Source organism: Ambystoma mexicanum, chromosome 2p (assembly GCF_040938575.1).
Source record: "Ambystoma mexicanum isolate Mex_15411 chromosome 2p, UKY_AmexF1_1, whole genome shotgun sequence".
In the NCBI taxonomy this organism is placed as follows: domain Eukaryota; kingdom Metazoa; phylum Chordata; class Amphibia; order Caudata; family Ambystomatidae; genus Ambystoma; species Ambystoma mexicanum.
Genome location: NC_090923.1, coordinates 57,794,894 through 57,809,493, shown reverse-complemented (window position 1 = coordinate 57,809,493; position 14,600 = coordinate 57,794,894). Strand labels below are relative to the sequence as shown.

General features: G+C 51.6%; 1 protein-coding gene across 5 annotated transcripts in view; it reads right to left on the bottom strand.

Annotated features, from left to right (window-relative positions):
* The window catches only part of BRPF1 (bromodomain and PHD finger containing 1), a 551,318-nt gene extending 549,957 nt beyond the window's left edge, over positions 1-1,361 (bottom strand). For all 5 annotated transcript variants that reach the window (XM_069643245.1, XM_069643247.1, XM_069643248.1 and 2 more), the window contains exon 1: positions 743-1,361. The gene's annotated coding sequence lies outside the window, so the exon portion shown is untranslated. The remainder of the gene's footprint in view (positions 1-742) is intronic.
* Between the last annotated feature and the right edge of the window lie 13,239 nt (positions 1,362-14,600).

Sequence of the window (14,600 nt, the reverse complement as noted above, 5' to 3'; positions counted from 1 at the left end):
ATGGGGCAGATGGACAGTCTACTGACATTAGCAGGGGGTAGCAGAAGGACAGACTTCTGAGATTCGTGTAGGGACTGTGCACGGGGAGTGGTAAAGGGGCAGGTGGACAGTCCACTGACATTAGCAGGGGGTAGCAGGACAGTCTTCTGAGATTAGTGAAGGGACTGCACGGGGAGTAGTAAAGGGGCAGCTGGACAGTCTACTGACATTAGCAGGGGGTAGCAGAAGGACAGACTTCTGAGATTCGTGGAGGGACTGTGCACGGGGAGTGGTAAAGGGGCAGGTGGACAGTCCACTGACATTAGCAGGGGGTAGCAGGACAGTCTTCTGAGATTAGTGAAGGGACTGCACGGGGGAGGCTATGGCACGGGGAGCTGCACAGCAGTGTAGGAGGGGACCCCATGCACAGTGAATGGTACACGTACAGGCTAAGTAAAGGGGCAGGTGGACAGTCTGCTGACATTAGCAGGGGGTAGCAGAAGGACAGTCTTCTGAGATTAGTGAAGGGACTGCACGGGGGAGGCCATGGCACGGGGAGCTGCACAGCAGTGTAGGAGGGGACCCCATGCACAGTGAATGGTACACGTACAGGCTAAGTGCTGGGCGGCTGTCACAATACACGCCGCGCACTCTTTCACAAAGGCCCTGGCACTCGGGGAGGGCCTGGCCGGGCTGCCCCGAGTCCCCCCTCCCCGCCCCCCGAGTAGAAAGTGCTGCTAGAGAAAGAAGTGCCGGCCCTCACCTGCTTCGCCCTCCGGCTCATGGCGGCCCCGCCGGGGCTCACGGTCGCCTACTGCCCGCAGGGGTCCCGGCTCCCGGGCCCATGAGCCGAGGCCTGCTCGGGCCGCGCACACACAGAGGACGCAGGCCCAGCCTGGGCCGCAGCCGCGGACTCGAGTACTGCGCCCTGCCCAGGAGGAGGCGGCGTGGAGCCGGCGCGCGGCGGGCTGAAGCCGGCCTGTCTCCGCTGCTTCTGCTCGCGTCCTCGGGCTTCTCCGTCACCCTCGGCCCCGCAGGACCCCGGTCCGTCAGCCCGCACCCGCTCCCTCGGTTTGCGAGGCCCCTGCTCCCGGCGGCGGCGGCGGTTAACTCCGGCTCGGCTCTGGAACAATGGAGCCCGGCTGCAGGGCAGGCTGCTGCTGCTCGCTACGGGCGGCCTGGCCCCAGCCACGGCAAGTTCGCCATCACAGCAGCCCCGCTGCCCGGGCACGGGAGGGGCGCCAGCAAGAGCGCCCTGCACAGCGGCCGGGAGAGCGGCCCTCGACACCGGGCAGGAGACAGTCAAACGGCGGCCGGGCCGTAGTGCTGGCGAATGTGCGAGCTAGGGGCGGGACACGGGCCGGGGGGAGGGCGGGACGCAGGCCCGGGGAGGGCCGGGCACACGGAGGAGGGAGGGACGCGGCCAGGAGGGAGGGTGGAGCCCAGGCCTCAGCAGGCCGAGGAAGGCCGGGCACACGGAGGAGGGCGGGACGCAGGCCCGAGGAAGGCCGGGCGCACGGAGGAGGGAGGGACGCGGCCGGGAGGGAGGGTGGAGCCCAGGCCTGAACAGGCCGAGGAAGGCCGGGCACACGGAAAAGGGAGGGTGGAGCCCGGGCCCGAGGAGGCCGAGGAGGGAGGGACGCAGGCCCGAGGAAGGCCGGGCACACGGAGGAGGGCGGGACGCAGGCCCGAGGAAGGCCGGGCACGGAGGAGCTCGGGACACGGGCCAGGGAGAAGGAGGGACGCGGGCCTGAGGAGTGCTGGCCGGGTCCAGGAGGCAGGGACGCTGCCTGGGGTGAGGCCTGGCACTCCAAGGGAGGGCGGGACGCTGGCTCTACACAGGCCCAGAGGGGGCCGGGATAACGGGACGAGGGTGGGACACGGGGCCGGGCAAGCCGGGACAAGGAGGGACACACTGTCCCGGAGAACTCCGCAGATGGTGAGGAGGGAAACCATGCAAACGGCATAGGCTGAGTAGTGTGGGCTCCCCCCTGCTCTTGTACCTGATACCTGTTACCTGGGATAATGAAATGATAGTACAGACCATATTTTTGTTTCGTGGAAAAAATTGTGGCCGTAGGCCTTTTTATTTTCTACAGAAAATAATGCCACACAATGATCATGACAGCCAAACATTATCAATCGCTTTTGGATGCCCAGCCTGCCCTTGGGCTAGTTTTCGTTGCCCTGTGGCATCCCTTCCTGGACACGTGCCGCTGCCTACGACTTTTCTTCTACCATGTACCGGTGAAGGGTACTTGGCGTTCTAGATCCTGGTTCCTTCTTCTTCTTGTTTGCCGGGTGGGTTGGGTGGTAAAACGTTTCCTTATCCCCCTTTTCCAGGCCCGGGGAGCTTACCCGAGTGAGGTGAGCTCTGGAACTGTTTGTGCATACCTTGGATTTTTCAGGGGTATTTATACTCCCTGCCCCCTTTGTTGTGTTGCTGGGGGCCGGGCTTCTTTGCTGTTTTTCTTTCGCACCTTTTTGGCGCGTTCCTCTGGCAACGCCGAGGGTGGGTGCGCCGCTTTGGCTGCCCCTCCCTCTTTGTTTCCCGCCGTTCGTCTCCCCCACCCTGCGCCTAACCCCCCAGGCCCTCCATCGTGTCATACTTTGTATGGCACGGGGCATGGGGCATATGTTTAGAGAACGAGGTGGGACAGTATAAGGCACTGTTTTGGCATGGCACATTAGACAAATGATGCAAAAGTCATTCTTTCCAGTAGTAACCATTTTGCCTTTCACCTTTTCCACAAGTCCACGTTGCTTTATGCGCTACTTTGCTGGGAGTGAAATGCGTCCACACATTTCTTGCGGCCCACAAAAACATACTAAATGGATGTATATTGTGCAAACCAAATCCGAAAGGCACCAGTGAAACTATTTAACATCATTTTAGATTATTGGCACTTCCCAGACACTTGCTCTAAAGGGCTCATCACCCCTATGTATACATATGGAGACAGCCCTGTTATAATGAATGGCGACACCAGCAATGAATCTCATACTATGAAGTCGTTATTGTGGCTCAGTGTTGCACTGCTAAAATGAGGGCATGGGACAACTTCATTATGCGACTCTCTTCTTTAATCTCCATGCCTGTCCCCTTCCCTCCTCCAGCTCCCCTCTTCCCTTTGCAGTCCCTCCCCTTTAAAGATGCTGTGTCCTTTTCGTCCATAACAACCCCCACCGTTGCTTATCAAGGAAGTTCATGGCCTAGATCTGCTTGATGTGGCAGGGGTCTCTGTATGGTCCGCTGCGGGCAGCCCGGTGATTCACGTGTTTCCCCTTCAAATGTTCTCGGCGCGAGATCCCCAGTATGTTGCATCCTGGATTCTTCTCCTTCTTCACTCATGTGTGGGTCCCCATCAGAGTCCTCTTGGAACAGTTTGCGGAAGAATGAGGCATTTCTGGTTATCTCTCCGTCTTCTCCCAGAGCCGTGATCATCATCCCTTTGACATCAGTGATCAGAATCGGCTCAGGCCGTACCTCGCGCCTTTCTTTCTTTGCTGATTCTGTCTGACGAGCACTACTTCACACACCGGGAGTTGGTGGTCTTCCGCCTTTCTCTTCTGATCTGTCCAGTCCACTCATTTACCTTCCTCCTTTTCTCTGCCTCTCATTCTCTGATCTCTGCATCTTCTGCTGGGGTGTAGTCTTCAAGCTGTGGTAGCTGAGTCCTCGGCTTGTACTTTATCATGAGCTCTGTGGGCATCCATCCAGTTGTCTCGTGTGACGTGTTTCTTTAGCTCCTCAGCATTTGAGAGATGGCTTGGTGCATCGACATCAGGTCTGCGGCAGCTCTCTGGCGTGTCCTTTTGATGGTGGCCATAAACCGTTCCACCATGCCATTGGCTTGTGGCCACAGTGGCGTGATCCTTTGATGGAGAAACGCAAGTTGTGCTGCGAACATCCGGAAGTCTTGGCCCTGGAACAGCGGACCATTGTCTGTTTTTACCGTGTTGGGGACTCCCCACTCACTGAACAGTTCATCTATTACTCCCACAACATGGTGCAACGCTGTGGATTGACATGCTTTACCAGGGGAAAGCGTGAGTATTCGTCGATGGTTACTAGCAGATGGGCTCCTTCTAGGGGTCCATAGAAGTCCATTAACACCCTTTGCCAGGGTCCTTCTGGTAGCGATACTGTTTGGAGCGGGCACATGGGGCTGTTCACTGCTGTCACAAACGGAATTGGTCCCCAGGCGCTCTGGCGGATCTGTAAGTGATAAGGGGGGGATTGGTTAGTAGGGTGAAGAGGGAGTAGGATAGTGAGAGGAGTGGTGTTCTGTTGGCAGCTTCAACTCGGTGTACACCGGGTGCTGAGCTTTGGTGCAGGTATTGGATCGGTGTCAGTCCGCGTGTGCTGTTGCTCCGGCTTATTTGTTGTTGCAGTGTTGTGAAGTGCGTGCGGCTTGTTGTGCGAGAGATGGTTGTGTGAGTTTTTTGAGTGAGATAAGTATGCAGAGTTTGAGCTTATATTGGTTAGTGGGTTACATGACCTTTAGCATGCTAACATTCCCAGTTTTGTCTAAGTGTGGCACTTGTTGGCCTTCACATTTGGGCATGCCAACATTCACAGACTTTTCTAGGTGCGGCGCAGGCTAGTGTTTAGAAATCTGTCTAGGTGTGGGCATGCTAACATTCATAACTTAATCTGGATGCTACTCAGGTTGGTGTTCACAATTCTAAGTGTGGCACCTGCGAGCATTCAAGTTTCATCTAGGCACGGGCATGATGCCCTTCAATCAATCCTATCTAGATGCAACGCAGGCCAATTGTCCACAATTCTAAGTGTGGCCTGTGCTAGTCTTCATGTTTAGCGTAGGTTCGGGCATGCTAATATTCAGAGTCCTATCTAGATGCGACGCAGGCTAATATTCACAGATCTATATAAGTGTCGGCATGTTGACATTCAGGTTTCACCTAAGTGCGGGCATTGTTAGGAAAGATTTCGTAATTGTAGGTAATTTTCCTTCCATGTGGCAACCCCTAAACTTTTTGCTGTTGTTTTTCACCTTGTTCTTGACTTTGCCAGAGAAGTGCAGCCTTCTGCCGCACTCCTCTGGGCTTTCGCTCCTTTCTTACGGGGAAACTGACATGCCCTTAAGACAGTCAGTACCGGGGAACGCTGTTTCCCGTAGTTTCTTTTATCATGTTGCGGCTTTCGTGCAACATGACACAAGAGGGCACTGTAAGCTAAGTTACAGCTCTCTTGGGTCTCTAGCCTTCTACAGGCCCTAGATACTCGTTTAGGATTGTATCTGATCGGTGCAAGTGATTCAGGGACAGGAATGGTGGCAGCAATCATTTCTTGTGTTTTGAGCTCCTTTTGGCGTTCTAAGCGCGTTTCTCGCGCTTAACCCAAAATGGTGGCCTGGCTCCCAAAATGGCCAGACCACGAGGCCCCTTTGTCCTGTCCGCTGACCGTCTTGCTCCCTTCACCTTCCCCAGGTCGAGCCGACTCGGGGCCTTCCTTATTTGGGCATGTACTTTCCCGCGAAACACGGATGCTTTCGCGGGCTTCTACATGTCTTGTGTGTGCCTCCAGGATGTGGGCTGGGATGTCTGGTCCCAATACACATCCTGGGTGCCAGAGAGTCTAGGGTGGTGTGAATGCCTGGGACCACCGTGGTCCGTGATTGGTCCACGAATGGTGTGCGTGTTGATGAGCGGATCTCCCATTGGGTCCCCACCGTTTTGGCGCGAAGGGAACCGTGGTTAAGAGGGGCTGGAAACACCACTACCATGTCGATCTCCTGAGTTCTCACGAACAAAGGAATATAGGAGCCAAGTATCCTGCAACCAAGAGGCTGGACCGAGGAATCGCTGGTGACCCGCTGAAGGACTTCTCCTCTGCACTGCTGTCGCCTTGTGAAACCCTTTTCACCTTTGATCGAACTAGAAGGCCTGTACTGGTACTTCGACCCTTGGAATAGCGGGAACAGCTATTCTCGGCATCTTCACCATCTCCTGCCAGTAAGCCTTCGGAAGCGTCTCTGGGCCATCCAGCTGACTGACCAGTTTACACGGGAGTCTTGCTCTGTAACCGCCGCCAGGTTGTGTAGTATTTCGAGTCCTTGTCACTCTCACACGCTTCGTACACTTGGCGTTCCCAGGTCTGAAGTGAGTAGTGTACATTTGGCTCAGATACACACGGCCGCTCCGTTGCCCTGCTGTGGTAACAAACTGTGCAGGTTTCTTCGATTGGGACGTCTTTTTACTCAACACGACGACAAGGCGTTCCCTGCTCTTCTGAACCTGCCAGCTGCTGAAACTGACGCGGAGAAGCCTGGGTCTGCTTGCATCGGGGACCGGTGAGTAGCATAGCTAGGATCTGGTCGCCCTCCTGCAGGAGCCCATTGCTTTTCCCCGCTGTGTCAAACAGCACCCTTTTCCGTACTCGCGCTCTGCTTCTGCCCACTGTGGAGGCTGCGCTTGAGTCGCGGAGCTTGTTCTTCTTTTGTGCACTAAACTGAACTGCCTGATTTCCCTCGAAGAGCTTCTCCTTTTGCCCGTTGGCACCAGCGCGTGCAGGTACTTTTGAGCACAAGGCTCCACTCTTCGCAGGGCTGGGACTTCCATCTAGTTAGGTGCCTCTGAAGGCGAACTGGGTCTAAGCATTATTTCGCACTGCCTGTCTTCCTTCCCTTTTAGGTGGACTACCCATTTCGTGCATCTAACGCTTGAGACTGTCGTATTTGTATATATATTGTATTGATATGGTATGTGTTGGTTTACTATCGTTATATTGTGATTTTCCCGCTACAGTCATTGTTTTAAAGGCCTTGGAATAAATGTGTATATATTTTTAATATAACAACTGTTTGGAGTAGTTTGTAAGTGATCTTGCTTTGTGTGCTCATTGCGGGCTTTCAGTCACCCTCACCCCTCTTGAGACCTAGTCTTGACCGCCACGATCGCTACCTTGATTGGTCTGGCTCGTCCAGAGGTTACCCTGTTCCAAGTAATTAGGTTGGCCTTCTGAACTTCTGCGCCACCAGGACACAGTTCAGAAATCCGTCTTAACAGGCATGCTAACATTCAAGGTCCTATCTAGATGCGACACTGGCCAGTATTCACAATTCTATCCGCGTGCTGGCATGCCAACATTCAAAGTCCCATCCAGATGCGACGCAGGCCAATATCCACAACTCCATCTAATTGTGGCCGTGCTAATATTCACACTTCTATCAAAATGCGTTTGCCGGTCTGGGTATGGTCCGTCCGGTACGTACGAGTGGGTGAGTCACTTGAGGGCTTTCGTCTGGGTCTAAGTATGTGATCAGTCTCTGGAGCCTTCATTTAGTGGCTATTTTCCATGATATCTTATGCTCTGTCGAGTGGTTCGTTCTTTGGTTTGAATGTTTGTCCAATTTGAGAGTGGCAGAGGTCGGAGCTATTTTCACCGTTGTTTTAATGTCTGCGCATTCTAGCGCATCTCCTTTGTGGTTAGCTGTGAAGAGCCATGATTTGAGGAGTTTCCTGAATGCTAGGTGGTTTGTTGTGTTCCGTATATTCTATAAGTAGGTCGTTCCAGGTTTTGGGTGCCTGGTGAGAGAAAGAGGATCCTCCGAGTTTTTTTCTGTTATAGGGTTTTGGTTCCAGGCGTATGTCGGTGCTTGATCTTAGTGTTCTTGTTGGTTGATGTAGGCGTAGTTTGTCGCTTAGGAATTGTGCGACTTGTTTGTGTATTGCTCTGTGCGTGATGCACATGGGCTTGAACTTTATTTGCTGTTTTGGTGGTAGCCAGTGTAGTATTTTCAGCGCAGGTGTGATGTGTTCTCTTCTGGGTAGCTTGAGGAGGAGTCTGGCTGCTGCATTTTGTATACGTTGCAGTTTTTTTAGAAGTCGTTCGGGCATGCCCAGGTATAGGCTATTGGCATAGTCTACTCTGGAAATGATCAGAGCGATGATGGTAAGTGTTTTTTTGGTGAACGACAGGAACGGTAGGATCCTTTTTGCCGCTCGCAGGAGGAAGAAACATTTCTTGATTACCGAGTTTACTTGTGATTCTAGAGTGAGGTTGTTATCCATCAGGACCCCTAGTTTTTTTTTACAGTTGATGATGGTTCTGGTGTGGTGCCAAGCTCTCTTGGCCAGGGGATGTAGTTGATGTCTCCTCCTTTTTTTGAGACAATCATTATCTCTGTTTTGCATGGGTTGATTTTGAGATGGTTGAGGTTCATCCAGTTGAATATGTCGCAGAGGCAATTCCCTAGTGTGGTGTTTTCTTCTCGGGTATCTTGCATGTTGAAGATTATTTGAGTATCGTAGGCGTAGTTGTAGCATGTGAGGCCGTGTTTTTTGATGAGTTTGATTAATAGGTACATGTAGATGTTGAATAGAAGCGGTGAGAAGGATGATCCTTGTGGTACTCCGCACGTGGAGTCTCTGGGTTTGTATTTAAAAGTTTTCATCCATACTGTTTCTGTTCTGTTTGTTAGGAAGGATTTGATCCATAGTAGGGCAGTGTCTGTTATCCCTAGTCCTTCTAATCTCTTTATGAGGACGGCATGGTTGACAGTGTCGAAGGCTGCAGATAGAGCAAGGAGAATCAGGGCGGTGCTGTTGTCCGAGTCTGCGTTTGTTTTTAGGTCATCCCCATATTGAGAGGAGAGCTGATTCTGTTCCTCTCATGGGTCTGAAACAAACTTGTGCCTAGTCTAGTAGGCAGTGCTCTTCTGTGAATTCTTGGGTTATTTGGCAGACGTACGTTTCTAGCAGTTTGGCTATGTAGGGTATGTTGGAGATGGGTCTGTAGTTGGATAAGTTCTCTACGTTTCCTGTTGTGTCTTTGAGAAGCGGCTTGATGTGGGCTGATTTGAAGGCCTGTGGTACTTTACCTGTTGAGATTGAGAGGTTGAGAACGTCCCTGTGGTATTCCATGGGGGTTCCTTGTTTGAGAATTGTTTTGTACATGTCCGGGGGGCAAGGATATTCAGGAGAGCTTGATTTGTTGCTTTGGTTTACCAGTTTAACGAAAGCCTCAACTGATATTTCTGGGAAGTTTCGTAACTTGTTTGCGTGTTCCTCGTCCGTGTCGGTGGGGTTTGAGCTGTGATCGCTTGGTCTGTTTTGTATGGTGTGTTGGGTGGAGGTTATTTTGTTTTTGAAGTGGTTTCCGAGGTCCTCGCAGAGTTTCATCGATGGAATTGGCGTGTTATTCCAGCCCGGTGGGTTTTTTATTTCGTTTATGATTTTGAATAGTTCTCTTTGAGCGTTTGGTGCTCTGAAGATTCGGTTGTCGTAATGTTTCCTCTTCGCTTTTTGTATTTCCTTTCTATATGAGCGGATCTGTTGTAGGAATTTCAATTTGTTTGCGGTGGTGTTGTTGGTCCTTCTTCAGATTCTAGTTTTCATTTTTTTCTTTCCATGGCGTTGAGTAGTGGGGTGAACCATTTTGCTGTAGTTTTCTTACGTGGTGGGGTGAAGGGCTTTTCTTTGGTGATGTTGTCTAGGGTTGTTGCGATCCAGGTATGAAGTAGGGAAACTTTTCTGTCTAGGTCTGCTTCTTCCATGGTTGATGCTTGTGGTTTGCTGAGTTCTAGGAGCTCGGTTAGGTTGGAGTTTTTTATGGTTCTCCAATCTCTTTTCATCATGATGGGTTGTTTTTCTTGTTGCTTTTTTGTTGCAGCGGCCGTTGTGATTATGAATGGAATGATGAGATGGTCGCTACAAAGTATTTCAATTGGGGGTGCTGTGGTTCCTTGTTGGCGAAGATTGCGTCAAGTGTTTGCCCTGCTGAGTGGGTTGCTCCTTCGACTAGTTGTTGTAGGTTCATGGCTGCTAGTTGGGCTGTTAAGGAATTTTGTGTAGTTGTGGTTTCTTCGTCAAACCAAATGTTGAAATCTCTGAGTGTGATCAGATGGTTGTATTTGATGGCTAGGATGGTGATTGCTTCCGTGAGCTTCCTTTAGCTTTTCCTCTACTATTATGTCCATATACAGGCACCAAACCTGGTTTCACAGTATTTTCTTTGTGTTGGCGACTCCCCTGTGGCCTTCGTGTGCAATAATAAACAGGGCTTTCCTGAGGCTCTTGGGGGCCACTAGGCGGTTTACTCGCAGTAGTGTCCCTTGGTCTGTCGTGGCAAGCTCTCTTCATATTTTAGCCATTCTCTGCAGGTCTCTTCTGTCCACCTCCCCGCTCGCAAAGTGTTCCGTCATCAGGTGGCACCACCTGTTGTTGTTTTTCAGCTGGATTGCTGCCTGGAAGGTGGGGTCGGTCCTGAACTTATCGGCGAAGAGGTCCTTCGTGATGATTGGGGGCAAGGCATTGAGGGACATATAAGCAATGTAGGCTTCCGCCTAGTGCTCCATGACGTGTTCTGCTCTACCTTGGGGGTCACGTGATAAATATTCCGTTGGGTTGGCTTCGCCCCCGGGTTTGTGAACGATGGTATAATCATACTCTTGTAATCAAATGCCCCACCGTTCTGTGCGTGGTGGCATCTTGGTCTTGGGGTTCCAAAAGAGTGAGAGGAGTGCCTGATGGTCCGTGATGAGGACAAACGTCCTTCCAATGACGAAATGGTGGAATTTCTTGCACGCCCAAGACCGCAGCTAGGCTTTTGCGTTCATCCTGGGTGTCCGCCTGTTTGATGGTGGAGAGCGCTCTGCTGGCGTAGGCAACTACTCTTATACCGGTTTTGTTGTTTGGGTCTGTTTGGGCGAGTATAGCACCCAGTGCCACAGGACTGGCATCAACAGTGATATCGGTTTCCCAGTCGTGTTGAAATACCCCAGATGGCGGTTGTTGGCCAGTTCTTGCTTCATGGTGGAGAAAGATCTTTGGCAATGTTCATCCCATTCGAAGGGGAAGTCCTTTTTCAGGAGCTGTCGGAGGGGGTTGGTGAGCGTTTCATACTGGGGCAGATAGCGGACACATATCCTAACATTCCTAAGAAGGAGCGCAGTTCTGCCCCGTCGTTCGGGGCCTCCAGATTTACGATGGCGCTTATCTTGTCGGGGTCGGCCATGAACCCTTGGTCGGAGAAGACATGACCGAAGTACTATAGGCTGTGTTTATTGATGGTGCATTTCGGGCCATTCAGGGTGAGGCCGGCCTCATGTAGGATGTTGCACACTGATTTTAGGGCGTCATCATGTTGTTCCTGGGTAATGCCAAACAGCAAAATGTCATTGCTGTAGTTGAAGGCTTTCGTGACGGGTGCAATCAATCTTCGTATCGTCTTCCTAAATATCTCGGCCTCATATGATATTCTAAAATGCAGGCGTTTATAACAGAACAATCCTTTGTGCGACATGAATGTTGTGATTGATCTTGAGGTCGGGTCGATGACCAGTTGGTGATAGCCTTGGTTGAGATCGAGCTTGGAGAACCAAGTGGCCTGGTTGAGTCTTACCAGCATTTCTTCAATGTTTGGTCCTGGATGTCTCTCCCTTTGAATTGCAGTGTTGGGGATCTGCATGTCTACGCAGAGGCATAAGCAGGCGCCAGACTTGGGCACCACTACTAAGGGGGACACCCACGGGGTGGGTCCATCAACTCTCTCAATTATGTCGTTCTCGAGGAGAAGTTGTAGTTCGTGCGTCCCTTAAGCTTGTAAGTGGAATCCTAATTTCCAGGGGGTGTTGTGGCACCGGTCTCATCGTGAGGTCAATATGGAGTCTTATTACATTGTCCTTTAGCTTTCCGGCTCCCTTGAATAGTTCTGGGAACATGACTTTCAACTCGTCCATGTCCAACACTCATTGTGATAGTGCCTGTAGGGTTTGCACATTTGGAGGCAGGCCTTACATCGTCTCAGATTGGTTGTATTGGATGATTATTAGCGCTAGAGCCGTGGCTGACTTGTAGTTTAGGAGGCATCTCCTCGTCATGGGGGTGTGTATGACGAGGATTGTGGTGGGTATACGTTGCCCTCTGTGGACCAGGTCTCAGCTGAACTGTCCTTTGGATTGGAGAGGAAGCGTTGCTCCCCACTGGAAGATTCAAGCTTGTGAGGGTTGTAATGAGTAGGCACTTGCGGTGATGTTTGTGATGCTGGAAATGCATCGGAGAGACAGGGCCTCCGTATCCTTGTCCTTCACTGCTTTTTACCGTGTGTTCTGTCGTGTTTTCCGCGCAGGAGTTCACGTGGGACTCCTGGCGGTGCAGCTCTCTCTCTTGGTTTGGTGAACAGACCCATGGGATACCCTTATGGCACCCATCGGTAGGGGTGCAACCCTGTGCCCCTAGTGTATGTTTTTGGGCACCTGTGTGTGTGACCCACAGAGCAGGGTACGGGCTTGTGGCAGCTCCGTGCTGAAATGACTAGTGCCCTGAGCGTCCTCCATTTTGGGATGCCCCGGCCCTATCATTGGAATCGGTAGATTCCTGATGGAGACAAAATGGCCCCCATGGCCTCTTGCCTTCCATCACCTGTTATCTTGATCTTCCCGAAGTCCCGGAAAGCCCTTTCTCTGTCCCCTCCCCCTGACTGGCTGTTGGGTGGAAGTCCCGTATATGGTAGTGTGGGGAAGTGCCGACCAGACTGGCTGGAGCCTTCTCAACGACCGTATGTTGTGGGTACGCCTGTGGGTGGGACCTGGGTGAATGGAGTGTGTGACGAATATGCTTTCTATGTTGTGGCCATCTAGTATCTGGGGTTTGACACAATGGTTGAGACAGCCCTCCCCGAAACCGGTATGAATGCAGCTTGGAGTGTTGAATGGCTCGGTACTTGTCCCAATACACATACTTGTTGTGAGTGTCTGGAGAGAAGTGAATGGCCTGAATACCTTGTGTGCCTGATTGCCTGCATGAATGCCCGTAATCGTGATTGGATGCTTGAGTGTGACCCAGCGGAATGAATGGGAGATCAACAGTATATCTGGGGACCTCTCACTTCTAGGAATTGTGTTCGAAAGCTGAAGTCCACTACGACGAGTAACTGGAGTAACTGAAGCTTAATCTTGAGCCCCGCTGGACGAGAATAATTGCTGTTGCTCTCCTTCGCAATCTGAAAGCTGCTGTGCTGCAAGGACTGACCCAGAGAGGACCTGGTAAGGCGCCCTCTTCCCGAGCTACGAGGGACCATCGTGCACAGTTAATCTTTTCCTAAGCTTCCTGGTAGACAGACCTTCGACTGGCTGCCGACCCGATACGGGGATTGCTGCGGAACTCCAAGGAGAAGTGCCTGGACTGTTGTCCGCCACTGTCGCCGACCGCTGTCACCGACTGGAGCCACAGTGCTGCCGTTGCCTAAGTACTTCATTGATCCAAGGACGCTCTCATCTGCATCGTCGCCGCTGTATCCTGCCGGAGAAGGCCTGCCCGCCGACGCGCCGAGGAGCATCCACCGGTGGGTTTCCCGCCACCCAAAGACCACAGAGACGCCGACGACTTGACGCCCTTGCTGGGCCACAGTTCTTGAACACTTTGCGGCCCAGAACTATTGACATCGAGGTGCCCCGCACGCCTCTTCCTTGCAGGACATTTACGCTTCCCCATCAACGAGCACTGCCAGGAACAATGCGGCCACTTCACCGTCGTAGCTCGACCTGTTCTTCGTCGGACGTTCGACGACCCGTGACTCCTGCCTTAAAGGGAGGGCACTCAAGAAGGGTTGTCGTTTTCCCAGACGAGGAACGCTACAACGCCAGGGTACTTTGGGGTTGCAGAACTATTGGAAAGTCTAGTGTGAACAATATATGGACTGTGCTTGTATCTTTCTTCTACAGGTTGCCCAGGTGGGGGGATCTCCACACAGAACTGTGTCTAGTTAGTGGGGCCAGTATTCTGCCAATTGCTCAACCATCTTGCTTTCATTCCTTTCTCTACTGCTGGTTTCTTCTTTATTTTGATCTGTGTGTCATTCTGACCGTGTGCACTTTAATGAGATCTAATAACTTTAGTGGTACCACTTTAGAATTGTACATATTTACCATTGTTGATTTCCGGAGTACAAAGTGAGTTATCGTGATCATGTATATGGCTTTGAATATTAATTATATAAAGACTGTGTTTTAACCAATACAGTGTGTGGACATTCCTTTGTGGGTGCTCGGGGACTACACTGTACTTAAGAACCAGCTCGCATCACCTCTTGAGAAGGTAGGCTTTGATTGCTCGACCACGATACCAATAATAGAGAATCTTGGCAGGGGTTTCTGTGTCTCTCCTCTACCATATAGAGAGCAGAAGTACAGACCCCCCCCCCCCCTCCGGTCTTTACAGCTGGTGGCAGCGGTGGGATGCTTCTGGTTTTAAGACTCAGTGTATAACCGTGCCACTTACAAAGGATATCTGCACTTTGTTAAATTAAGGTTTAGTCATGTACTATTACAAGCAATGGAATCTCTTGCGAATGGTAAATTGACTCGAATGAGTTTAGAGGCTCCCCAGAGTGCTTGTGAAGCCAGGGAATTAGACTTTGTGGATAAGTCTAGGGCTGAGTTGATAGCTGCCCTGGTGGACTACCAGATCGATTGTGAAACTCTTGAAGGCGGGGATGCAACCAATGAGGACTCTACCCTGGGGGTTGTCGCCAAATCCGATTCTGGGAATGCCACCCTTCCTGCTGCCTCTGTTCCAAACCCCAGCAGTTCTTTAGAGCTTGAGTTATTAAGGATGAAGTTGGCCTTTGAATATCACAAGTTGGAAATAGATGCTGA